This window comes from Mirounga angustirostris, unplaced genomic scaffold (genome assembly GCF_029215605.1).
Source record: "Mirounga angustirostris isolate CCGP_5_RB_7025 unplaced genomic scaffold, mMirAng1.0.hap1 SCAF_3, whole genome shotgun sequence".
Classification (NCBI taxonomy): Eukaryota; Metazoa; Chordata; class Mammalia; order Carnivora; family Phocidae; genus Mirounga; species Mirounga angustirostris.
Window position 1 is genome coordinate 149,433,348 of NW_026991711.1, and position 24,885 is coordinate 149,458,232.

At 33.5% G+C, this 24,885-nt stretch overlaps 1 protein-coding gene across 3 annotated transcripts in view; it reads right to left on the minus strand.

Annotated features, from left to right (window-relative positions):
* Window positions 1-24,623, minus strand: part of CALCRL (calcitonin receptor like receptor) — a 99,236-nt gene extending 74,613 nt beyond the window's left edge. Inside the window, exons 1-2 of one of the 3 annotated variants that reach the window (XM_054506104.2) lie at window positions 24,382-24,623; window positions 4,986-5,052 (exon numbers count right to left, since the gene is read on the minus strand). The gene's annotated coding sequence lies outside the window, so the exon portion shown is untranslated. Of the gene's footprint in view, window positions 1-4,985; window positions 5,053-19,657; window positions 19,727-24,381 lie in introns of all 3 variants that reach the window. The other 2 variants (XM_054506103.2, XM_045868387.3) reach the window with 2 other exon arrangements.
* Between the last annotated feature and the right edge of the window lie 262 nt (window positions 24,624-24,885).

The following is a 24,885-nucleotide window of genomic DNA, read 5'->3' on the forward strand; positions in this document are numbered from 1 at the left end:
GCTTTAGTTTTCTTTAAATCCAGTCTGTTTCTCATGGCAGGCAAACTTTAGATTCAGCATATTAAAAGCTACAACAGTTTGTGTTGGTTTTCCTTTGTCTTATATCTACAGCAGTCTGAGAGAGCAACGAACTTTTAGCCAGAGCAGGAATTTCCTGTAAAATACAATAAATGACTGTGCTTTCCTCATATTCCACATCCTTTTTTTAATTCCTAGGTCCTAGGCATTTTTCCACTATTTTAGGTAGAAATTATGCTCACTTTTACAGGAAGCAATACATGTAAATGTTTTTCAGTTTTTTAATAACTCATAGACTTATAAATAATATATGATTAAATATATTAGCAGGACAATATACATTAATGGACCAAGCCACAAAGTAGAAGGCTTGCCCAACTGGCACTTATTTTTTTATTTTTAAATGTTTTATTTATTTATTTGAGAGAGAGAGAGAGAGTGAGAGCATGAGCTGAGGGGAGGGGCAGAAGGAGAAGGAGAAGCAGGCTCCCTGTTCAGCAGGGAGCCTGATGCTGGGCTAATCCCAGGACCCCAGGATCATGATCTGAGCAGAAGACAGATGCTTAACCAAATGGGCCACCCAGGCGCCCCCCCATCTGGCATTTATAAGTATATTGTGACTGATGGAATAACATAAACAGAAAATGAGATCATCTCAGAAAGATATAAATATGGGCAGTTTAGGAAGAGCGGGCTGGAAGCTAAGAACTAGCTCCTGATAGGTATAAATGAAGTGGCATAATCCAACTGATAATTTTACTTTGTCCCATTCAGGCTAAGGTCTGTATATTTTGGGACAAGGAAAGATTTTGTCAAAATCGATATATTCCATAAAAAGATAACTAGGTTGCTTTGAAAGGAAGCTTAAGGAAGGCCTGGGAGATAGGATGGAAGACAAATGAAACAATAATAAAATATCTAAGCAAAACAAACAGTGTTTTTTATGGGGGGTGGGGAGGTGCTTTCTTTTTATGTGGGGTTTTCCTACATAGGGGAAATCCGCATCACATCAACTGGTAGAATTCATCTGGAGTCTGATGGACTCTGGCTGAGATTTGGCCCGAAGGGTCTAATTCTTAATCATAAGTATGGGTCTATCCCACTGAAAAACCTTTTCAAATATAAAAATCCCTTCAATATAGGTACTCTCTATTCAGCTGACTGCTAATTTTCTGAGTGAGTGCATCTTGGTAAAAGGTTAGGGAGTTTTCCCACATCTAATGGCAACCTCTTATGTTTTTGCAAATGTATAATGTTCTTCATTATCAAAAATAAAACTTCAGTATCAAAAAATAGAAGTAAGCTATTTGTTAATGATCATAAATTACAAATATAAGATATTACACATAGAATTATAAGCCCCAGGTTCAAAGGAACGTTCTTAACCTCCTTATAATTTATTATCTTTAATAACAAAAGATAAGCCTTTTTGGTATGTTCCAGCCCATTGCTTATAAAGCCTTGTATTTATTTGCTTGCTAGTAGCATCAACAGCTCACTTCCATATGATATATGTAGTATCTAGTCACATTATTCCAGATCCAGTTAATCTTATTGTAATTAAGCCAGAAAGATAAAGGCGGAAAATAAATCACTGAATGAGCAGGACATTTTAAAAACTGCAATGTTTGTTGTCTTCCCTTTCCTTTGAAGTGATTGCCTGGCTACTATGCAAACCTCTTCTAATCTTTTCATAGGAAAATTTTCAATGAAGTCTTCCTTGTTCAAAATCTTCTATGCAACAAAATATGCACCTTGGTGAAATTTTGTTAAAAAAATTTCCTGTACAAATGACTGTCAATGAATGTTTATAAAAATCCTACTTGAGGGGCGCCTGGGTGGCTCAGTCGGTTAAGCGACTGCCTTCGGCTCAGGTCATGATCCTGGAGTCCCGGGATCGAGTCCCGCATCGGGCTCCCTGCTTGGCAGGGAGTCTGCTTCTCCCTCTGATCCTCCTCCCTCTCATTCTCTCTCTCAAATAAATAAATAAAATCTTTAAAAAAAAAAAAAAAAAAATCCTACTTGATTGCATTACTATTACAATTTCTGCAGGTAGAGCCATTTTGAAAATATATATAATTATCTTATAGGCATAAAATAATTTTTAATAAATAGACACTGTATTAGTAGATGAAAAACTAAAATGTATGAAGATGCTTAATTATCTCCCTGATAATCTATAAATGTAACGCTCAAGGTAATGAATGATTCTAAAGTTTAACTGAACAAATAGCAAAAGACAAATGGACCTTAGAATCCAAAATATTTTTTTTAAGATTTTATTTATTTATTTGACAGAGAGAGAGAGAGCACAAGCAGAGGGAGTGGCAGAGGGAGATGGGGAAGCAGGCTCCCCACTGAGAAGGGAGCCAGACATAGGGCTGGATCCCAGGACCCTGGGATCATGACCTGAGCCAAGGGCAGAAGCCCAACCACCTGAGCCACCCAGGCACCCCTTCAAAATAATTTTGTTAACAGAATTTAGTAAATATAACAATTTAGTTAAATTTCAAATCAGTAATAGAAAAGATTAACTACTTAATGAAAAGTATTGATAAACCTGTCTATCAATTTGGAGGAAAAATGTATATCTGAGATACAATTTCAGTTGGATTAAGATTTAAATGTGAAAGTGGACTATCAAATTATTAGAAATTTAAAAATTAATATTGTTGCTATGTTGGGACATAAAAGGATTTTTAGTAAGATTATTAAACAGTAGTGGTAACTAGAAACAGATCCTTCTGTTGCCAAAATTCAATCTAGCCAGAGATATTCTCCTTATTTTTTTCTTTCCCACCTCTTAACCATCGGTTATGTTTTTGAGTCTAATTGATGATTAAATAAAGCAGTGCAAAAATATTCAAAGTTAGAACTGAACTATTACAAATCACTTTGTTACAAAGAACTTCAGATAATATTTTATCTCATTCCTATCTTTAATTCAGCATAGTTACATTCAGAGGTTGTAGAATCTCAGAGCTGAATGGACCTGAGAAGTCTTGTAGTGAAACCTGCTCATTTTACAGATTTGGAAAGTAGGAGTTGAGGAGACTTTTTGCCTTCTATCCCACAGCCATGGTAGTAGATGAGCTAAGACTAGGAGTTCTCTAAGTTTCAGTTCTGAGCCTCTTTCATTAGGTTAAAATTAAACCATAGATGAGTCAAACTAATATGATAGCAAACTGCAATCCTGGTTCTCATTTATATTTTTTAATCTCCCCAGAGACAATTTTTCAACATCTTTCCTGCTGGAATTTAAATACATATTCACTTTAAACAGTATTTGTTAAAAATAAAATTTTAAATAATACAGAAGAGTAGTATTTAAACTTTTATTAAACTTCTCCCAAAAAATCTTAGCAATACTCCTCAAGTCAGAGATCAATCTAATGAAGAGAAAACAGTTTAAATTTGTACCTTTCATTTTCAAGCCACTTCCAATTTATCTCCTTCACAGTATCCAATACATGTTAAAATTTATAAGTTGGAAAGACACTTAGAAAAAATATTGTATAATTCTCTTAGTTTCCACATAAAGATGACTGGTACACATAGACAGTGGAGGTCAAAATCAGTTTTTGCCTGGTAAGTGAATTTTCTTCCATTTTATGCTCTTTCCTATATGTCTTCATTAAGAAAAATTGGGGCTGATGAAAATTGATCTGTCTCCACTTCACATAAAAAAGCTCAGGAAGAAAAATCCAGCTGTGAGATATAAGTAGGCATTTTGAGCATTCAAACCTTGCTCTAAGGAACAGTGAGTCATATAAAATGTAACGTGCAAAGGAAGCTGACACATAAAAGGATAGAACAACAATGATGAGTTCCCAAAGACAAGCTGTGGGAAAAAGAATAATTATAGAGGGTCTATTTTTGGGTCCAGCAGAATGACTTGGGAATTTAAAAATCAGAAGAAGGAATTATGTCACTTAGCTTTGAATTTAAGATAAAATTATTTAGGAGCCTTTTTTCATTAATGCCATTATAGTTTATCAGGATGATACATGATTGAATTGTTAAATACTTTGCAGTCTAAAAATAAGTTAGGACAGGAAAACTACTTTAATTTTGTCAGGAAGGGGGCTGTGAGGTGTAATAATAATTGTATAATTAATATGTTATTGACATGGAAGTATAATGCTAAATATAAATTAGAAGACATATCCGTCTACAACAGTAATCTTTTTGGAAGCACCAATGCCCCTGAAGCTTGTAATTAATGCCCAGGATTGAAATGGAAACTGTTTGGCCAGGGAGTTCTAAAAATAGTCTCTAGAACAACTTAAATCTTTAAAACAGCTTACCCCCCATTTTCCTGTTCCCTTATTTATAAGTGATATCCTCTTATGTTCCAATTATGGGAAAGTTTTACAATCATTTATAGGAATAGGACAGTGACTATATGATCCAGAAAAGAAAGAATTCTACAGAGGAAAGTTATTTAGTTCAAATGAGCAACCTAGCTCTATTATTTAATAATGTTAAACATAGTTTGTTTTCTATGTAATCCATATAGAAATATATATAGTTATAATAAGGTTAACTACAGACGTTGTATATGTGCATGTATGTACATACATGTATGTTTGTGTGTGTGTGATGTTTGTGGCAAATATTACCAAATTACTAATATTAATAAATCTGATGGGACCCATTCAAATTAATTAAACACTCCTAGTTCTCTGGCCAAGAGAACAAGAATTTAGGGACTAAATGCCTACCCTGAGGTCCAGGAAATAACTTCATAAGGTTGCCAGATGTCCATATGTCCATCTCTACCAGCATTTTGTTAGACTACCTTTCAAAGTTTTCCTTTATTCAGGAGTTATTTGACATTAAGTTATAAATTAATGTGAAATCTTCCTTACTATTGTTAACATGTTCATATTATTCTCAACTTCATTGGCAATCCAACATGTTCCTTTATTTAGGTCCTGAATGTTCTTTTGTAATGTATGCAATACCTGAAAGCAGGGCCATCCAAAGTTTTGACAGGTGGCAGCACACCTGTTGGTGTATCATCGAGGAACCCTGGATGACAAGAGAACATTCCTGTGAATTTGGTAATAGTAGTAGTGAATAATGGGACTTTACAGAATTTAACTTAGTTATATACTAGTGTGGGTTTTTTGTTCAAACCATAAACCCCTGTATTTTAAATGTTGAATTTTAATGGGAAGTTGGGAGATGTGTCAGGAACTTTTAGGTTGCCAGGTTGCCATCATGCTAACCTGGAAGTAATCAAGAACTTTGTTCTTGGCGCCTTATTTTTTAATAATGAAGATTTTAAGGGGCGCAAACATGAAGGATGGTCCCTGTTGTTCAAGATCTTAGCAGTCGGAAGAGGTGGATGCCCTGAAATGTTCAGGAGAAAGGTTGTTCCTGGAAGTATGGAAGGATTGGTCAGTGGTTCTGAGGGTGGAATGACAAAGCCAGTTCAAAGTACAGAAAGAAGGTCAATGTGATCAAACTGGAATGAGGGAGAGGCAAAGAGTGTCACAGGCCTTGTCATGGCAGGTTGGCATTTAACTTTCTTTAATTATAGGACATTACCAAAAAGTGAGATTCACCCACCGCTGAACAAAGACTTAATGTATATAAATGGGGTTTATGCCTCTTTTCAGACTCAAACTAATGTTGAAGGAAGATATACCTATAATTGAATTTAATCCAGCTTTGCACTTACATGGTATTTGGACTTACTGAACTTCAAAAATGTCAAATTTGTGTTCACAGATTATTTATCTTCATTAGTTTATATTGTGATTTGAGAGGTTTTTATTGAACTCACTTTTATGGATCATCAATTTGTAGCTACTTCTAACAACAACCTTTGAATTATTGCCAAGGATTTCTATGAAGTCAGTAGGGATATTTACATGAAAACTCAAAAGTTAAGAAAGCTACGTTAAAAGCAATCTCTGTAATCAGATTTTTGTGACTCAAAAAACATTTTGGATTACTTTGTAAAGTTGTATACCTTCACGTATTTTTAATAATTTATTATATATTATTTTAAATTGTATAGTATATGTTACAATTAGGATCATGATCTAGTCTTAGTGAGGAGATGTGTATTTTTACACCAACAAACACTGCACATTTTTAGCATCTGGATTTTCTACAAGCTTTTTGGAAAAAATAAAAACTCTTGTCAGTCTCAGGCTTTACTGGCATATATATAGAATTCAGAAGGTTCAGAGTTGAAGTTTATTTTGAGTGTTTTCCCAACTTGTTAGAAAAGAGCACATGAAATAGAAAGGACCATGAAGTGTTACTGGTTTTCTTCTGCATGGCTCTAGAGATTTTATTTTCACTCCAGCTGAAAATGCTTCTTTCCACCATTTTGGTGATTTGGGATAAGTAAAAAACAAGTATGTCAGTAGTTTCTTCTGGCTATCAGAAAATTTACTGATGAGGTAATTTTGATAAGTAAACACATTGTACATTTTTTTTTAAGATTTATTTATTTATTTGAGAGCAAGAGAGAAAGATCAAGAAAGAGCAGGCGGAGGGTGAGGGAAAGGGAAAGAATCTCAAGCAGACTCCCCACAGAGTGTGGAGTCCTTTGCAGGGCTCGATTTCACAATCTTGAGACCTTGACCTGAGCCAAAATCAACAGTTGGGCACTTACCCAACTGAGCCACCCAGACACCCCAATGTGTTGTACATTTTAATAAAATAATGCATATGTCAGCATGGTCTGACTTCCACTTTTCTCTGAAAAATATCTGTGTCTGTAGTACCAAAGGTTAATTAACATCCAAGAAGAAAAGATGCAAAGAAAACATAAAGCCTCTAGATAGATCTATCTAGAGAAAACTCAAGAGAAAGCTAATTTTGTTCAAGCAGTGCCATTGGCTGAACTGATTAGACAATGAAATCAAAATCAACTAAACCCTAAAAACAAAAGAAATATAACAAATAAGAATAATAGATAAACCTTATTAATGTAATGTCATGGTGAAGCACAACAATTGAGCTAAAAAGATGTAAATCTAAGTATATTTAGTAAGAAGAAACAAAACATTGAAAAAATATATGGGTTAGATTCAGCTAATATGTATAAGAACAATCAAGTGGTTTCCAAAATGAGGGATTATGTGAAAGACACAAACTCTAATGCCTTCTATAGTGTTTTTTCTGTATAAGAAATAATTTTTACCACAGTAGAGAGACACTGTCTCTTTCAAGAGATTTGTAAGCTCCATAAATGATTTTAACTATTTGAAAAATTATAAAAAGCATACAACACATGTCATTATGTGTTTGTTCAAAGTCATAGACTTAAACACCAAGAATGAACCCTAATGTAAACTGTGGATTTTGGGTGATCGTGCTGTGTCAACTGTAGGTTCCTCAATTGTAACAAATATGCTACTCTGGTGGCAGATGTTGATAGTGAGGGAAACTGTGCATGAATGGGGACAGAGCCGTATGGGTAATCTTTGTTCCTTCCAATTAATTTTGCTGTGAACCTGTAACTGCTTTAAAAAATAAAGTCTATTAAAAAAAGTGCACATGCATCTGAATGGAATTATTCATTTTCTTCCTCTCTTTATTTTTAAAAGAGGTTTTGATGTGTGTTTGATGGGGTGTTTGAATAAAGGAAATGGGAAGTTAGAGATATGATTCTAGGCATTATCAGTTTGTGTTCTTGTCATGCTGAGAAATGCTATTTATACCTTCCCAGTTTTAAAAGTAATAAAATACACTTTCTCCTTTTCCTGGACCACCTAACCAAAACAAGATAGTCCTTCTCTTAAATAATTATGAGCAAAAGTGGCTTACCCATAATTCTACAACATCAAGTCACTGCTACACAATTAAAAACAAATGTTTCAGAGAAAAATTTTAATTCTTTCTACATACAAATTTGCTGTGATTCATAATCAGGGCAATGCAAATTAAAATCACAATGATTTTACACTGAATCACAATGAAAATACTATATTACTCCCACCAGTCTGGCAGAAATTTAAAAGTTTAACAATAATAGAAAGTGTTGGAAAGGATGTGGTGCAGTGGAAACTTCAAACCCTGTTGATGAGAGGATAAATCGGTACAATCACTTTGAATTGCTAAAATCCTGAAATCCCACTCGAAACTATATTCCCTGAAGAAACTCAGGCATATGTGTACCAGGAGATTTGTAAAAAATACATTCACTGCTTCATTGTTTGTAATAGTAAAATGGTGGAAGTAATCCAAATGAAATATACTATGGTATACTCATAACCATAGAACACTCCAACAGTGAAAAGAAAGAAACAGCTACATACATTAATAAGGCTGCATCTCCAAAATGCTAAATGAAAGAAGCAAACTCTGAAGACTATATTCAGAGTGATTGCACTTTCATAAAAATAAAAATAAAAACAGCAAAACTAAATAACACATTGCTTAAAAGCATGTATGTATGTGATAATGCCATAAAGTAAAGCAAAGGAATAGTAAGTACAAGTTTGGGTAATGGCTTACTTCTGGGGCCATGTGTGTGACTTAACTAAGAGGAATATGATGGACAAGCTGGGTTCCATAAACAGGCATTTATTTATTTAAACAGTATATTTATGCTATGTATAATCTTCTGTATGTACAAGATTTTTAAAATTAGAAAACATTTTTGTAGAACAGTATGAAGAGTATAATTCCTTAATCTGGGATTAGGTATTTGTTGTGGATTTATGGATCAAAATATCAAAATGCAATGTATTTGGGATAGGTCACAGCACTGGGGTGGGGGAAATGCAGCTGCCTCACACATCACTGATCCAAGTTGAACGTTTACTTACTTTTGTCAGGATATTGTTAAGATTAGACCCCCTTTGAATATTTCACAGTTAAATCACAGTCAATGCACAATTTAAACACTTAGAATTTTATAAATATGATTTAGGTGTATGAATTCTATTTGACTTTAGGTTACTTTCTTAGTTGTATGGAGGAAATTTTGGAACACCAATGATGAACAGCCCATGAATCAATTATGTGTGTGTGTGTGTGTGTATTTACCCCTGAGTCCAGTGAAAGAGGAAAGGGTCAGTAAAGTTGTATTTTGGATTATTACCAGGTTCTCAAGACTTTTAGGATGATTCAGACAGGGAAAATGCACCCCCAAATCACAAAACTAATAATTCTCAAAGCCAAAATTAGAAGAGAAAGTAATATGTATGTCTTGTTATTTATATGTAGTTCATGTGAATTAATGCTTGTTATTTTATTATTTAGAAAGAGAATCACTTGGTTTAAACATGTGTCTTGTTCATGCTTTTATTTTGTTATTATAAATTTGAACCTAACTGTGTTTTTATGTCTTAAGTCTCACCACATCCAGAGTTTAGTACAGAGAAAACTATTTTCAGGGCACACAGGGATCATTTAAGCATTCCTCCCTCTGTATGCTGAGTGATCTCAGCCTGATTTGGTAGATTTGGAATTAGCCAAGGGATTTGTATTTTACCAAACAGTTCTGCTGCTTTAGATGTGGTATCATGAATATAGCCCAATATCTGTGCTGCCTTTTGAAAAAGTGTCCTAGACAGACTAAGACTTGCCAGCAGGTCAGACCCTATGAACGCTTACAAGTACAGTCATTATCTTGACTAATAGGGCCCAAGCCTTAGAACATGATTATCATCTGGGAGGTGGTGTTTGCCTCTTGCAAATTCTTCATAAACACTCTTCACCTCTTATCAGAAGGAATAATTTCTAGGCTTAACCCTCAACCCAATTTCCCAAACAAAAGTGTAGATAAAGTTTTCCTGTCTGAATTGTTGGGCCAAGAAGTTGGGAGGCATTTGCATACTAACTTTTTGTCCATGGCCATGTATTCAAAGTGTCTCCACATCTTAATTTATGCAGTTCAGTGCTGGATTTGTACTTTCTAACCTTTCTGGCAAATAAAATATATCTTATTGAACCAATTTATCTTCTTTTATTGCCTCCCCTTTTATCTTCTCTCTTTTCCTCTCTATTTTGTTCACTCCCCTTTCTTGATCTAATTTCTTTTACTTTCAAACCCATCTCTCACTCTGGTTTTATGTCAGTCTGTTTACTCAGTGAGCAACAATTACTAAGTTAATTGTATTCTTACAGTCATATATATATCTGTTCTCTAGATGAAAAATTTTCTGAATCTTCTCATTTCTCCGTTCTCCAGATTGGCCCCTCACTCCCTAACTTGTTCCTTTCATGTCTTGTTTTATCAATTTCTGGTGAATCTTCAAACCCTTCATCTTGTCATTTACCAAAGGTACTGTTACCAGACCTGTAACAAAATGCAGTGTTCTGGATTTACTCCAGGATATGATGCATGTAAACATGGACAGCACATTTGTTCCTTTAGAGATGTCTGAGGTGAGGACAGCTAGAAAGAGGAATTGGTTAAAATAGGACTAATTAGAGAATTGTTAATAACATTGGTTTGGGCAACATCATGAACTACAAAATTGATTTAAGGTCCTATTCTGTGCTCTAGGCTAGCTAGGTATGTCTCTGGTGTTACTATCAACCTCCTGGAACAGAGATACTTAACACAGTCAAGGTGATCTAGCAGATATAAAAGCTGAAAAATTACAAAATATATGTATGTATATTAGGATATATCTTTAAATCCACTATGCAACAGAGAGCCAGTTGTAATATTTAGTGAAACTATTTTAAATTGACAGCAATTTTTTACATCAGGCAATTATTCAAACCTCAAAACAGCCTTTTTCATCCTACAAGTAGCACTATTAGAAGAGGCTCTTGAGAATATGTGGTGTCTCCCCTGAATCTTGATGAGAGAGAACAAATATTTTGGCACTGCCTTTTTCTGAATCAGACTACTGTGAGTCTCTATTTGTCATTGTAAGGAGTGATGCTAGCTTGAGGAAAGTATAAAGTATGTCTGCTCACTGGAAGAAATTAGTCCTTTTTGCATTCTATTTTTAAATTAATTATTTTTTAAGAGTTTATTTTATTTTTTTAAGATTTTTTTTATTTATTTGAGAGAGAGTGAGAGAGAGATATCACATAGGCAAAGGGAGAAGAAGAAGCAGACTTGTCGCTGAGCAGGGAGCCCGATGTGGGGCTCTATCCCAGGACCCTGAGACCATGACCTGAGCTGAAGGCAGATGCTTAACCAACTGAGCCATCCAGGCGCCCCTATTTTAAAAGATTTTATTTTTAAGGAATCTCTATACCCAATGTGGGGCTTGAACTCACAACCCTGAGATCAAGAGTCACATGCTCTTCTGACTGAGCCAGTCAGGTCCCCCTGTAAAGTAATTTAAAACGAAGTACTTGAATTGGAACTTCTATTGGGGCTTTTATTGATGTAAAGTTTATTTTTAAGTGCTTTTTTTCAGCATTTTGCCAAGCTCATGTAGATTAAAATTTGTCAATTGTTTGTTGGTCTCAACTTTATTTTATTATTATTAATTTTGTCTATTTTAAGCTACTTGGGACAAAGAAAACGTGTTGTAGAATATTGGGTTGTGATGCTATCTATAAACATACCAGAAATAAACTGAATGTAGACTAATCCTTAAAACAAAAAACAGTTTTTGTAAGGGCATTATTATCATTTATGTTTTGTAATCAAAAATTTATTATAAGTACATTATCTGATAATGACCATATCCAATAAAGTCAGGCAAGAAGAATTAAAGAATAGGAAAGGATGGTGGGAAGAAGAAGCTATTTGACAGTTTGCTTTTATGTTTTGAGCAATACTTCATTCAGGATGGAGATTTGTTTAATTCAAGCTGGTTTTGTTGCTTGTGGTTTAAAATTCAGCCAGTGTGTTATTAGATGATATGTTGAAATAAACAGCAAACTAACTTGAACACATTTTATATACATCTTTTCTCTGAATATTATGAGCATAATTTAAGAAGCAGTCTTTTTCTCAAAGGAAAATTACTGTTTCATAACATTTATGGTTTCATAACAATTATTATTGTTACACACAAGTGACATGCATATCTGGGCTCAGAAGAAAAAAACCCACTTATGATATTTCTAGATAAATGAATGATTAGCACTCTGTTTTAAAAGAAAATAGAGTTAGCTATATGAATCTCAACACATAGAGAATCTAAATTTAAAAAAACAAGTATCATCATAACTTGTGAGATGAGTCAATTCAGAAGATATATTTTGTGAAAATCCATCATGAAGCCCTCAAACAAATCATGACTTTATGTAATGACAAATATATATTTCAGTTTATAAAAAAAATTATTTGGCTTAATGTTTGGAAAATGTCCAAAACTATACAAGGATGAAAGGGCATTGACAGTTGGTTTTCTTTTTAGAATTATCTTTAAACATTTATAAATCAACACTTAGAAGCTTGATAAATAATAGATTTTCAAGCACTTAACACATCACTTATCACACAGTTGTATAATTTTTTGTGAATTAAACAAGCTTGTATTCTACATATATATATATATTTTTTTTTTTAAATGATTGCTTTACTTTTTTTCAACTTCACTGCTAAGTTTTTTCTCCTTCTATAGACTTTTTAGTGTTACTGTCCAGAAAGGCAATAAGTAATGGAGTAAGACTTTTGTTGGGAGACAACAGTTGGCAGGTCTGCCAGTTGCAACAAGAAATTCTGCCAAGTTCAGCCATTGTTTGGCCATTTGGGGAAATGCTTCAACATTTTGTGTTAAAATACCAAGCAACCTTCTCATTTACCCTAGTTTGAAAGGTCACGCCTTGGAATTCAGTGAAACCTGAACACTAACTACGTTACAGAAAGCATCTTTACTAATTTTATTTCCCTTTATAAGAGCAGTGGAGGGATAAATATTAGGTTGACCTAAGAATAATAAAATGATAATTAGTTTCTGAATATTTTCTCTTTGGCGATGGGTCATGTTTCTAACACCTTCAAAATATCAGCTCTAGCATCTATTATATACTGGATACAAAATCACATAGAGTCACCATCTAGTTTTCTGTGGAGACTGATACAAAGAAACGTATTCATTCATTTATTCATTTATTGAGCAGTATTTAAGCACTACTAGGTGCAGGCACTTATCTAGATGCTTAGGATATATTAGTGAAAAAAAAAAGCAGACAGAAGTGCTTGTACTTGTAGAGTTTTTATGTGTTAAAGATATGGACAGAAAATAAACAATAACATAGAATATATGTAAATTATAGTTGATGGTTTGTTGCAATGGGATTGATGTTACAGGAAAAAGCTCGCACAAGCTAAAATAGATAAAGATGAGCAAAAGGGTTATGGTGGTGTAGGTGCAGCTGACTTTAAATAGTGTCTAGGTTAGGTCCCCAAAAAAGGTTTGTATCTGAGCAAAGACTCCAGGGAGGAGAGGAAGGTGGCATATGAATTTCTGAGAGAAGAGCATCCTATGCTCTTTAAAAGAAACCCACAGATAATTTTTTATCTTGTTTCAGATAATGTGTTTACCTTTCTTCAGTTTTATGCCAGTTGATATCAGAAGTACTAACAAGAAGTATATTTGTCTAAAGGAAGAAGAAATACTGAAGTCTGGAATCCAGGAACTACAGGCCCACAAATAAGGAAGATTAGCATTTTTTCTATATTCAGGTGCTGTAATGATGGATATATGATGAGTAAAGGAGACATCATAAACTTAAAAAGTTAGTTAATTCATTCAAATAGGTATTCCTTCATTAATTTCTATTATAATCTTATATCAATAAATATGATGCACAATGACCTTTGTTGTTTATTATAAATTTAATTCTAAAGCGTTATCCAAGTTAGAACTGATAGAAAAGCTAGAAAAGCTCATACGTTTTATTTACAGTCTGTGTCCTTCCCTGATTATAAAATTATACAGTTATATCTGGAAGTAAAATCATAGGCCAGAATGTAGAACAATCCTTGAAGTCTATGTGACTTTGAGTAATTAGGAGTGGAATGTTGTCTAAATGTAGAAATCTAACTTTTTTTTTTTTTAAAGCAGATGTTACTTCAAGATCTACATCATAGTTACACTTAACGAAACCCTCTGAGAACATAGAGAGCTAGAGTCTCCTACTTCGGTTAGAAACCCATTAACTAGATTTATTTACCTTATTCAGGACTCTAGCTTCAGAAACCATATGTAACATGAAAAGTTTTGAACATGTAGTCCTTTATGGTACAGATAGTACTAGAACTGATATAGTTGAGAGCTTGCAATCTTAAATATGTAGTTTTTTATGATGTTGAGAATTTAGTGAATAATCAGCTTTCAGGATTAATCTGAAAAATCACACAATTAGTGAATTTTTAAAGGATGTTTGAGTTATACAATGACTCAAACATAAACTCTTTGTTAATTTTGGTGTATTTATTTTGAAGGAAGTAGGCTGGAATCTGGCTCATTAAATATGGACATATATTAATTTTATGATCAAAAAGATTCAGTAAGTGTTTTCTAATAATTTTTAACTGATAACATGGAACACAACACAGGAAATCCTTTTGGAAAGTGTATAATTAAGGAAGTTAACTCATGTGAGGAATTCAATTAATTAAAATATTAAACAGTATTTAGGAAAATCATTTTATGGGCTTCACCCCTGCCAGTTTGTTCTAGACCTTAATACTTGCTCATATCTCATTTGAAGGCCTTTCTGTTCAAATTAATGAAACCAAGCATTCTTCAAAGCTTTATTCTTAAAATATCTTTCTTTAACCACATTCTATCTTTAAAATGAACAGTTTCTGATACCCAACCATGATGTTTGCAATTAATTTAGATATGAGGAAATCTTTCTGTTAAAGTATGAAAAGTCAAAGTTATATTAGAAGCAGTTGAAAATAAGATATTTCAGAATATCTTAACCAAAGCGCATACAATTGTGAACTAGGTAGAATCCATTAGACTGTTCTTTATTTCAGGGTTGGGTTTTTTGTTTTTTTTTATGTTTCATCTATAATCCAGGGTTTCCCAAATATAATAAATATGTACAGAAAATATCTGATTTATCAGGTTTTGTCATTTTAAAAAACATCCTGATTCAGGCATTCAGTCCTGACCTTGGGACACGATGAAAAGTCGAGTGGAGGCCAGCAGAATAAATGAAGAGTTCATACTTTAATCGGGACTGAGCACTGAGGTGGAGCTGATATTGTCCAGAGCAGGGGTCCTGTCTTGTTTATCTTTAACATCTAGCACTGGGCCTAGCACATTGTGAGTGCTTGCTAAACTGAGGATCATTCAGTTTAACCCTATAAGGGGGTTCCATTGCTTATTCCATAGCAATAAATCATATAACTGTTCTCTGATAGGATTAAATTCTGGTGTGAACAGAAAGTTCCCCAAATAAGATATGCAAGGAGAACAGACTTTAATTTCATAAAAGAAAGAACAATTCTGGAAGGTCTTATGTGAATCATGTGGGGGAAAAACAAGCTACCTTTTTTGGGGGGAGTGTAGAAACCTTATATCTTTCAGCCTCCCTCATTTATAATGTTATTGTTTTAAATATTTCTTCTACCTATATTTAGAACCAAATCAGATTCCACCCCTCTCCAAAAAAAAAAAAAAAAGCACTGAGTAACTGAAGAATATATACCATGCTCATAATTAGACTTAACATTATTAAGATATTAATCATTTTCAATCTAACTAATGAATTCACTGCAATTCCAATTATTGTTCCAGCAGGAATTTTTAAAGAATTTCCAAAATCTAAAAACCTAAATAATTTTGGGGAAAAAAGAGCAAGTATGGACAAATGCCCTGAACTAGTTGTATCAGTTAATTGTATGTGTTAATTTGGCCAGGCTATGGTGCCCTGTTTGATCAAACACTAGTCTGGATATTGCTGTAAAGGTATTTTGTAGATGTGATTGACATCTAACATCAGTTGACTTCAAGTAAAGGAGATTATCTGTATAATGTGTCTGGGTCACATCCAATTAGTTGAAGGCTTTAAGAGCAACAGTGAGGTTTTCTGAAGAAGACAGAGTTCTTCAAAATTTTTGTTTTCCAAGCTACTCTTAACTACCAGAGGATAGAGAGTAACTACTGGGAGTTTGGTTTGGAGGAAGGTGAGGGTTAAACAGGTATAGATGAAGGAACTTAGTGGAAGAAAGTGCATACACAAAGAAAGATGGGAAATTATCTTGCAGATTCTACCTATCATATACAGGCATGTCTCATTTTCTTGGGCTTCTCGGCTATTGTATTTTTTACAAATTGAAGATTTTGGTAACCCTGCATTTAACAAGCTTATCAGTACCATTTGTACAACAGCATTTGCTAATTTCATGTCTCTGTGTCACATTTTAGTAATTCTCTCAATCTTTCAAACTTTTTCATTATTATTATATTGTTATGGTGATCTGGGATCAGTGTTCTTTCATCTTACCACAGTAATTGTTTTGGGCATCACTGACCATGCCAATGTAAGATGGCAAACTTAATAAATGTTGTGTGTATTCTGACTGCTCATGCATCTCTGTCCCTTTCCATGGGCTTCCCTATTCCCTAAGATACAACCATATTGAAATTAGGCCAATTAATAACCCTACAATGGCCCCTAAATGTTGAAGTTGAAGAGTCGCATATTTCCCATTTAAAATCAAAAGCTAGAAAAAGCTAGAAATGATTAAACTTAGTGAGGAAGATATGTTGAAAGCTGAGATAGGTCAAAAGCTAGCTTTCTTGTACCAGTTAGCCAAGTTGTGAATGCAAAGGAAAAGTTCTTGAAGGAAATTAAAAGTGCTACTCCAGTGAACACACAAATAATGAGAGAACTATAGAGTCTTATTGATGATATGGAGAAAGCTTCAGGATGGGTTAGCCCGGTGATAGGTACTAAGGAGGGCATGTATTGCATGGAGCACTGGGTGTTATACACAAACAATGAATCATGGAACCCTACATAAAAATAAATAATTAATTTTAAAAATAAAAATAAAGAAAGAAAGAAAGAAGATCAAACCAGCCATAACATTCCCTTAAGCCAAAGCCTAATCCAGAGCATGGCCCTGACTCTCTTCAATTCTCTGAAGGCTGAGAGAGGTGAGGAAGCTGAATAAGAAGTTTGAAGCTAGCTCAGGTTTGTTCATGAGGTTTAAGGAAAGAAGCCATCTCTATAACATAAAAGTGCAAGGTGAAGTAGCAAGTGCTGATGTAGAAGCTGCAGCAAATTATTCAGAAGATCGTCCTAAGATCATTAATGAAGGTGGCCACACTAAACAACAGATTTTCAATGTAGACAAAACAGCCTCCTACAGGAAGAAGATGTCCTCTAGGACTTGCGTAGCTAGAGAGGAAAAGTCAATGCCTTTTCAAAGCTTCAAAGGACAGGCTGACTCTCTTGTCAGGGGCTAATGCAGCTGGTGACTTCAAGTTGAAGCCAGTGTTCATTTACCATTTTAAAAATCCTAGAGCCCTAAGGATTATGCTAAATCTACTCTTCCTGTGATCTATAAAACAGAACAACAAAGATTGGAGGATGGCACATCGGTTTACAACATGGCTTATTGAATATTTTAAGACCACTGTCAGGAACTACTGCTCAGAAAAAAAGTGATTCCTTTCAAAAGATTACTGCTCGTTGAAGATGCACCCGGTCACCCAAGAGGTCTGATGTACAATGAGATTGTACAATGAGATTAATGTACAATGAAATTAATGTTGATTAATGTTGTTCTCATGCCTGCTTAGACAGCATCCATTCTGCAGTCCATGAATGAAGGAGTAGTTTCAACTTTCAAGTCTTATTATTTAAGAAACACATTTTCTAAGGTTAAAACTGCCATAGATAGTGATTCCTCTGATGGATCTAGACAAAATAAACTGAAAACCTTCTGGAAAGGATTCACCATTTTAGATGCCATTAAAAACATACATGATTCATGGGAAAAGATCAAAATATCAACATTCACAGGAGTTTGGGAGAAGCTGATTCCAACCCTCAAGGCTGACTTTGAGGGGTTCAAGATTTCAGTGAAGGAAATAACTGAAGATGTGGTAGATATAGCAAGAGAACTAGAATTAGAAGGAGAGACTGAGGATGTGACTGAATTGCTGTAATCCCATGATAAAACTTTAACAGATGAACAGTTGCTATTTGTGGGTGAGCAAAGATAGTGGTTTGAAATGGAATCTATTCTTTGGAAAGATACTGTGAAGATTGTTGAAATGACAACAAAGGATTTAGAATACTCCATAAACTTAGTTGATAAAGCAGCAGCAAGTTTTGAGAAGACGGACCAATTTTGAAAGTTCTACTGTGGTACAATGCTATCAAACAGCATCTCACGAAAGGTGTCAGTGGATGCAGCACTTCATTATTGACTTATTTTAAGAAATAGCCACACCCACCCCAACCTTCAGCTACCACCACCCTGATTAGTCAGCAACCATCAACATCAAGGCAAGACCCTCCACCAGCAAAACATTACAACTCACTCAAAGCTCCAGATGATGGTTAGCATATTTTAGCAGTATTTTTTAAATTAAGGTATATGTGTTGTTCTTTAAACATAATGCTATTGTACTATACTATTTACATAACTTTTATATGTACTGGGAAACAAAAAAATTCATTCGACTGGCTTTATTAATTATGATATCACTTTACTGAGATGATCTAGAACCAAACCCTCAATATATCTGAGGTCTGCCTGCACTTTAACCTAAGGTTTTGGGACCACCATCCATTCACACTAGGGGTGACTAGATACCAGCCACCAATTGGAAAGGGAAGCAGAGTGGTTAAGAGCATGAGCTCTGGAGTCTGGATTCCCAGGATTCAGTTCTTGATACCTCCACTTGAATTGCTATCTGATTTGGGCACATTACTTAGAAGCTCTGTGCCTTGATTTTGGAGTTTCTTATAGGCAAGCAACAATAAACAACAACAATAATAATAGTTCCTGAGGCTTTGGGGAAGGTTAAATGAGTTTATACATGACTAATTAATAATGTACACGGCAGAAAGCAAATCCTCAAAGAAATCAGCTAAATAATCTCAATAGGGCAAGCCACCCTTTGAAAAGGAGTTCTCCTGTATTAGTGCAGTGTGGAAAAATTCATCCACTGCTAACTTTGGGAGGGAGAACTGCAGCTGGGAAGGCAGACTCTCCTGTTTGAGGCAAAAATAAAATTTATTTGTCCCTCAGGAATATGAAGATACATGCACTCATCTAATAATGTCAAGGACCAGAGGATTAAGCTGACAATAAATATATATATTTACCCAAATAAACCTGACAAGTTCAAAGATATTTTAGTTAGTGAACTGGGAAATTAAACTCCCAGTTAACTAACTAAAATATCTAATAAAATTTAAAATGTAGCAGCGTCCTCACTACATATGACATGGATGCCGTCTGAAGTGTACTCCATTCTAGGCAGTTGTTTCAAACAGGGAAAGTTTTATTGAAAATAACTTTTTGAAGAAGACATATGTAGACTGATTAATAAAATATTTAAACATGTTAGTCTAATATTAGGTTTCCATTATTTAAGTAAAAGTAAGTCTGCTCTTTTGCCTCACATTTGAAAACAACTACAGAGTTAGGCAAAAAAGCACGTACACACACACACACACATTTTGTTTGACGACATGCTTTTTGCATAGTTTTAATCCTCCTTATTTTCAGTTATAACATGCTTTATTCTTCTCCAGTACTTACCAAAGTTCCGATTTTCCCTTCAAATTATCCTTGGAAAGAAGGCAAAATTGAAGTTTATGCCCAAAATATCTAAACAACAATTGGTATCATGTTAATGAAGATGGATTCGATTAATACTCATTTGCAGAATTTATGAAATTGATACTTGGATATTAGACAAATTTATCTTAGTTTGATTGCTAAAACCAAGCCTGTGTGCTCATGAATATGCTAATGAACCTCCATGTGACTAAGCTGTGAGGAGAGGGGCACTCTTATAAACCAGATAGTTGCCATTTACTGTATCACTGTTATATAATATACCAAATGACATGCTCAGGAGTCACTGTGGTTTTATAAGAAACACAGCTGAGCTCAGGTTAACCTAAACACGAATAGAAAAATAATGACAGATTTATACAAAAGTTTATGCCATATTAACATTTTCTAATTAAAAAATACATTCCATGTTAAGGGGAATAAGATTTCTCTGAAAATTGGGCTCCATCCAACAAACTCAATAAAGTATAGAGCTATGGCCTTAATACTATAGGGGTAGGTTGGTTATTTATTTATTATTTATTTATTTATTTATTTATTTATTTATATTTATGTTGGGTTGAGCTGAGTTGAGATTTTTGACCTTTTAGTTGGTAGTAAGGTAAAAAACATACATTTAATTCAAAGCACAAAGGAATAAAAAGATAAAACTTGTTTTACATTTAAAAAATAAATTCACTATTTTGATCACTTTTGCAAACGATAATATATTAGTGTGTTAGTTTTGTAGAATACCAACTCTTTTAAGTAAACAAACTAAAGGAAAAAAGGAAGAAACATGTTCTAGGAAAATATTTGCAATTATCATCTGATAATTAATACTAGTAATCTCATAAACATACACTCTAACTCAGTTCACAGCCAGTGATTCTCTTTTATTTTTAAATAATAATAAGACTTTTATTTTGTTGTTAAAAATTAAATTCTTCATTTTTTTGTAAAATAAGTTATTAAATTAAAAACTAATTTGCTTTCAAGATTACACAAATGCAAAAATTATTGATTTAATACACAATAAAATTATAATACTAATTAGACATGAAAAAATAATGATCTAGATTTATTGAGGACTTTTCTGTTTAAATTGAAATGGCAATATAATGTATAAAAATATATTTCCTATTATTTAAATGGTTTGCTTACTTAATTTATCTAATTATATGTTCTTTTATCCTAAATAACACTAGCTCAATATTTACATTCCAAATTTTACAATTAAAGGTATTCCACCTATTACTGCTTCAATTTTATACTAATTAAGACTCTATATCTTCAAAATTATAAGCCAAATTATAGGTAGGTAAACCAAAATTAAGATGTGAAAACTATCTGGATCCTTTGAGTTGTGTAACTGCTATTGATGAAGGAATTTGGGCAGGAATTCCTATGGGAATTCTATGGGAATAAATGGGAAAATGATTGAAATATCTGGTTAGTATGTAGCTCTGATCTTCTGTTTCTTGTAAATTTTTATTTTCCTTCTAATTTCATCAAAACATTTTCTTATATTAAATGAGAGGATTTCTTGAAATAATGTAAGAGTGCTGCATGGTAGAAGTACTTTGGTAATAAAAGAGAGCTTTCCTAAGAAATTATAAATGTTTATAGTTCATGCATGGACTTCAAACCCAGATACAGACGAATGTCTTAAATAGTTACGTACTGACTTTTCATCTTATGAAAAGGACTCAGAGGTGGTACACATTTGACACTGAGTGTCTTTCATTAACACCATTGCAATGACACAGCTTATATTTTGGGGTTAATGCCATCTCTGAATCCTAAGCAAAGATAAGATAGAGAATAAAGCCAATGATTTCAAATAATGTCCTTTGAATATATTTGTTTTTTGAAAAGTTGATACCATAATCCTGATATCTCTAAAATAAGAATTATTTTTCAAGCTGTGTAGATAGTCATACAACAGAGTATAAAATCAGTTTTGTTTTGTGAATGTATATTTTGATCCTTTAAAAAATGTTTTGTTAATTTTTGTATAAATATCTCTAAGACAATTCTTAAAAATTAAGTTACTATCAAATTTTAACCATGGGGCTAAAAATTGAAAGCAAATAGTGTTATAATGGTCACAAAAATGATGTAAGTTAAAAATATGTAATAATACTATTAACTGAAGTTTGATTAGTTTTATGTGTTATCAAAGAATTTATCCACATTAACATAAAGCATATAAGGTCATCTTACTTTGTCTTAATATTATTTTGAATTTCTTACTGAAATAAATTCGTTATGAATAAAATAATGGTAAAATACATACAGTGAATGTGAAGGTTCTCCTAAATATGCTAGCATTTTGGTTCCGTTTAAACTTATGCTAGGCATCACCAGTGAGTAAAGTATATACACCTTCGTCACTCATTTAACACAATTTTTAAAATTACAGTACCAATTCTAATTTCTTTTTGTTTTCCTGTTTTTTCCAATCTTTGTTTTTTAGAGTGAATGAAGTTTTATATATTCTAAAAGTTTACATCTTTAACTAACAAAACAATATTTTAGAAAGTGCTAAGATATGTTAGAAAAAAAGACCTTGTAGTAATAACTAAAGCACATTTCTTAAAGATAACTGAATATTGCAGGTAAAACATACTCCAGCTCACATTATTCTTATGATTTCTGAATCCTATGTTTCATACTTGGAACTGGCCTTAGACTCTGCATTAATTTTATGATCCTATAGCATCTTAAAAAGAAGTTAATTCTTTATGGCTGAAAGCATGCATTGATCCTCTGATATTCTCTTATCATTAAGGAAAGCGAACTTTAGAATATAATGAGTTCTTATTTGTAACTTTCAGTTAGTTATTTTCTCAAATAACAAGTCTTTGCCTAATAACCTTTGAAATTCAGTTCCTAGTGGTTTTCAACAGTAGTTTCTGAAAAACAAAAACAAAAACAAAAACAAAAAACAAAAAAAACTATAAGTCATACTATTAGTACACTTTAAAAAATTTAATTAAATTATGGAAGAAATTTATGGGGAGTTCCTTTTTATAAAATACGATATTAATATAATACCTCCTAAGAAAATAATCTAAATTAAAAATAATGCTATTTTAATTTTTGTTATTAATCGATGGCATTGGGTTAGGCATTTAATGTGTTCTTTTAATTTCCTTCCCTAATTATCTAATGGATATTTACAAAGTCACCTTCTAAAAACACGCTTTCCATTTCTACACATGTGTCAGGGAATTCAATACAATTGATGATGGAAAGGAAATAGGAAATCAGCCATAATATTTTTAAGAATCACAAAAATAAGACTCAATTGAAATTTCCATTATTTGGAGAAATTTGTGGAAAAATGCATAGAAAATTATGAGGGAGTTACTCAGAATGAGTCTGTAGTCCACTGTTGATGTGCCAGATTATGGATGATTAAGTACAGGATTTCTCCACTGAAGGACATTTTGCAGGGTATAATTATATAGGTGAGAAAGACTATATATGTGTGTGTGTGTGTGTGTGTATTCTTATGTCAAATTATGTCAATCAGTATAATTTGAACCCAAATCAGATATCTAATTTTTATATAAATAAATTGTATCAGTCAATATAATTTGAACCCAAATCTGCCAGCTAATTTTTCTTAGCAACAGATTTGTGACAGCTCTATACCAACACCCGAGTAGACAATGGTTTCCTAACAGTCCAGCACAGTCTGCCCTGGTGAAGGAAGCATTAACAGATGTTTCATCTCAACAGTACTGTAAGTTTTTTTCTGGACATTCGGGTTTTTTTTAACACACTTTAATTTCTGTTTAATAACCTGACATACATATTGATATCTGTATGTTTAATAACCTGACATACATACTTGGGAAAACTTTGTTACTTTTCTTTATTCACAGTTATCTCTTTCACATCCTCCCCCCAAAGCCTGCAGAGGGATACCAGACAAATTGAAGTAATACGCTGTTAGCTAAAGAGTTGTAAAATTACAGCTAATGGACAAATAACATTTTCTCAATCCTAGCTGGGTTTTTTTTTTTTTTCTTCTTTTTCTTTTGTAGCCCACCCCATGATCCAATACAGCGGAAACAATTCAGGGTTAGCAAGAGAGAGACTTAACCACATCTGGCAACAATGAACAATGAAAATTCTATTATTTCAATAGTTGGAGATATATGTGTAAATAAAGGTGAAAGGCAAATAGAAGACACATAATAAATTCAAAGTGATTACTTTTCTTTGAATTCTCCATTTTGTTCAACTACAGAGTGACTGAGATTCCAGGACCCCGTAAGTAGTTACTCTTTCCCCCCTGTCTCAGAGTACTAACTATATAAAAAGTTTAAAGACCCTTCCTGGGGGGGAAATGTTTTCCAGCTGTCAAAATTTAAGCTGAGCTAATAGTAGAGCAAATTTTAAAAGGCATTGTTCCCTGATTAAGTTACTTGTTTGGAGTATGCCTTTTAATCCATTTAAATTTTTATTACTTGCTAAATTTATCTTCTAGAATATCACTGTACATAATAATATCCAGTAGTAATAGATTTTGTATACATTTTGGAGTAATACACTGGAGTTTCTTTAACATATGAAATGAGAATATGTTTCAATATTATTTCAATATCACTAAATTCTACAGTAGAAACACTGCCAAACTAAAGGAGAATACTATTCAGAATACATAGATTTATTCTGAATAATGTACTTACCCAGCACAGCTTCTAAAGGAATTCTTGGTGAAATATTCTTAGGATGGAATTTGATTTTCTGAGATTTCTGCAGAAGAGATTTACCCCCGGGGCAAGGTGAGGAAGAGGGAAAGCCTTGTAATGTAATCCCGCCGGCAGGCTGAGGTCCAGTTAGCAGAGCTTGATGATCCTAAATCAGGAGGTGATACTCTCTGCTGGAGAGAGAGGGTTGTTCTGAGTAGATTGGAAGTGTTGTCACATTGTATGTGCTCAGCAGCAGAAGGGAAACATCAGAGCTTCCTGTTACATCACTCTGACCCCGCCTGCAGTTAGTGTTAGGTTACTTTCTTTCTCAAATAGCATACCCCAGGAAAGCAGCACTCCTTTCTTATTCTGAGACATGAGCAAGAAGCAGCCTGAACAGACAGAGATCATATGCTGTATGAATACATTGTTAGCAGCAGAGCTGGCTGGATTTCACCTTGACGGAGTTCTGTTAGAACTTGCCACATGGAGCTGCCTGTG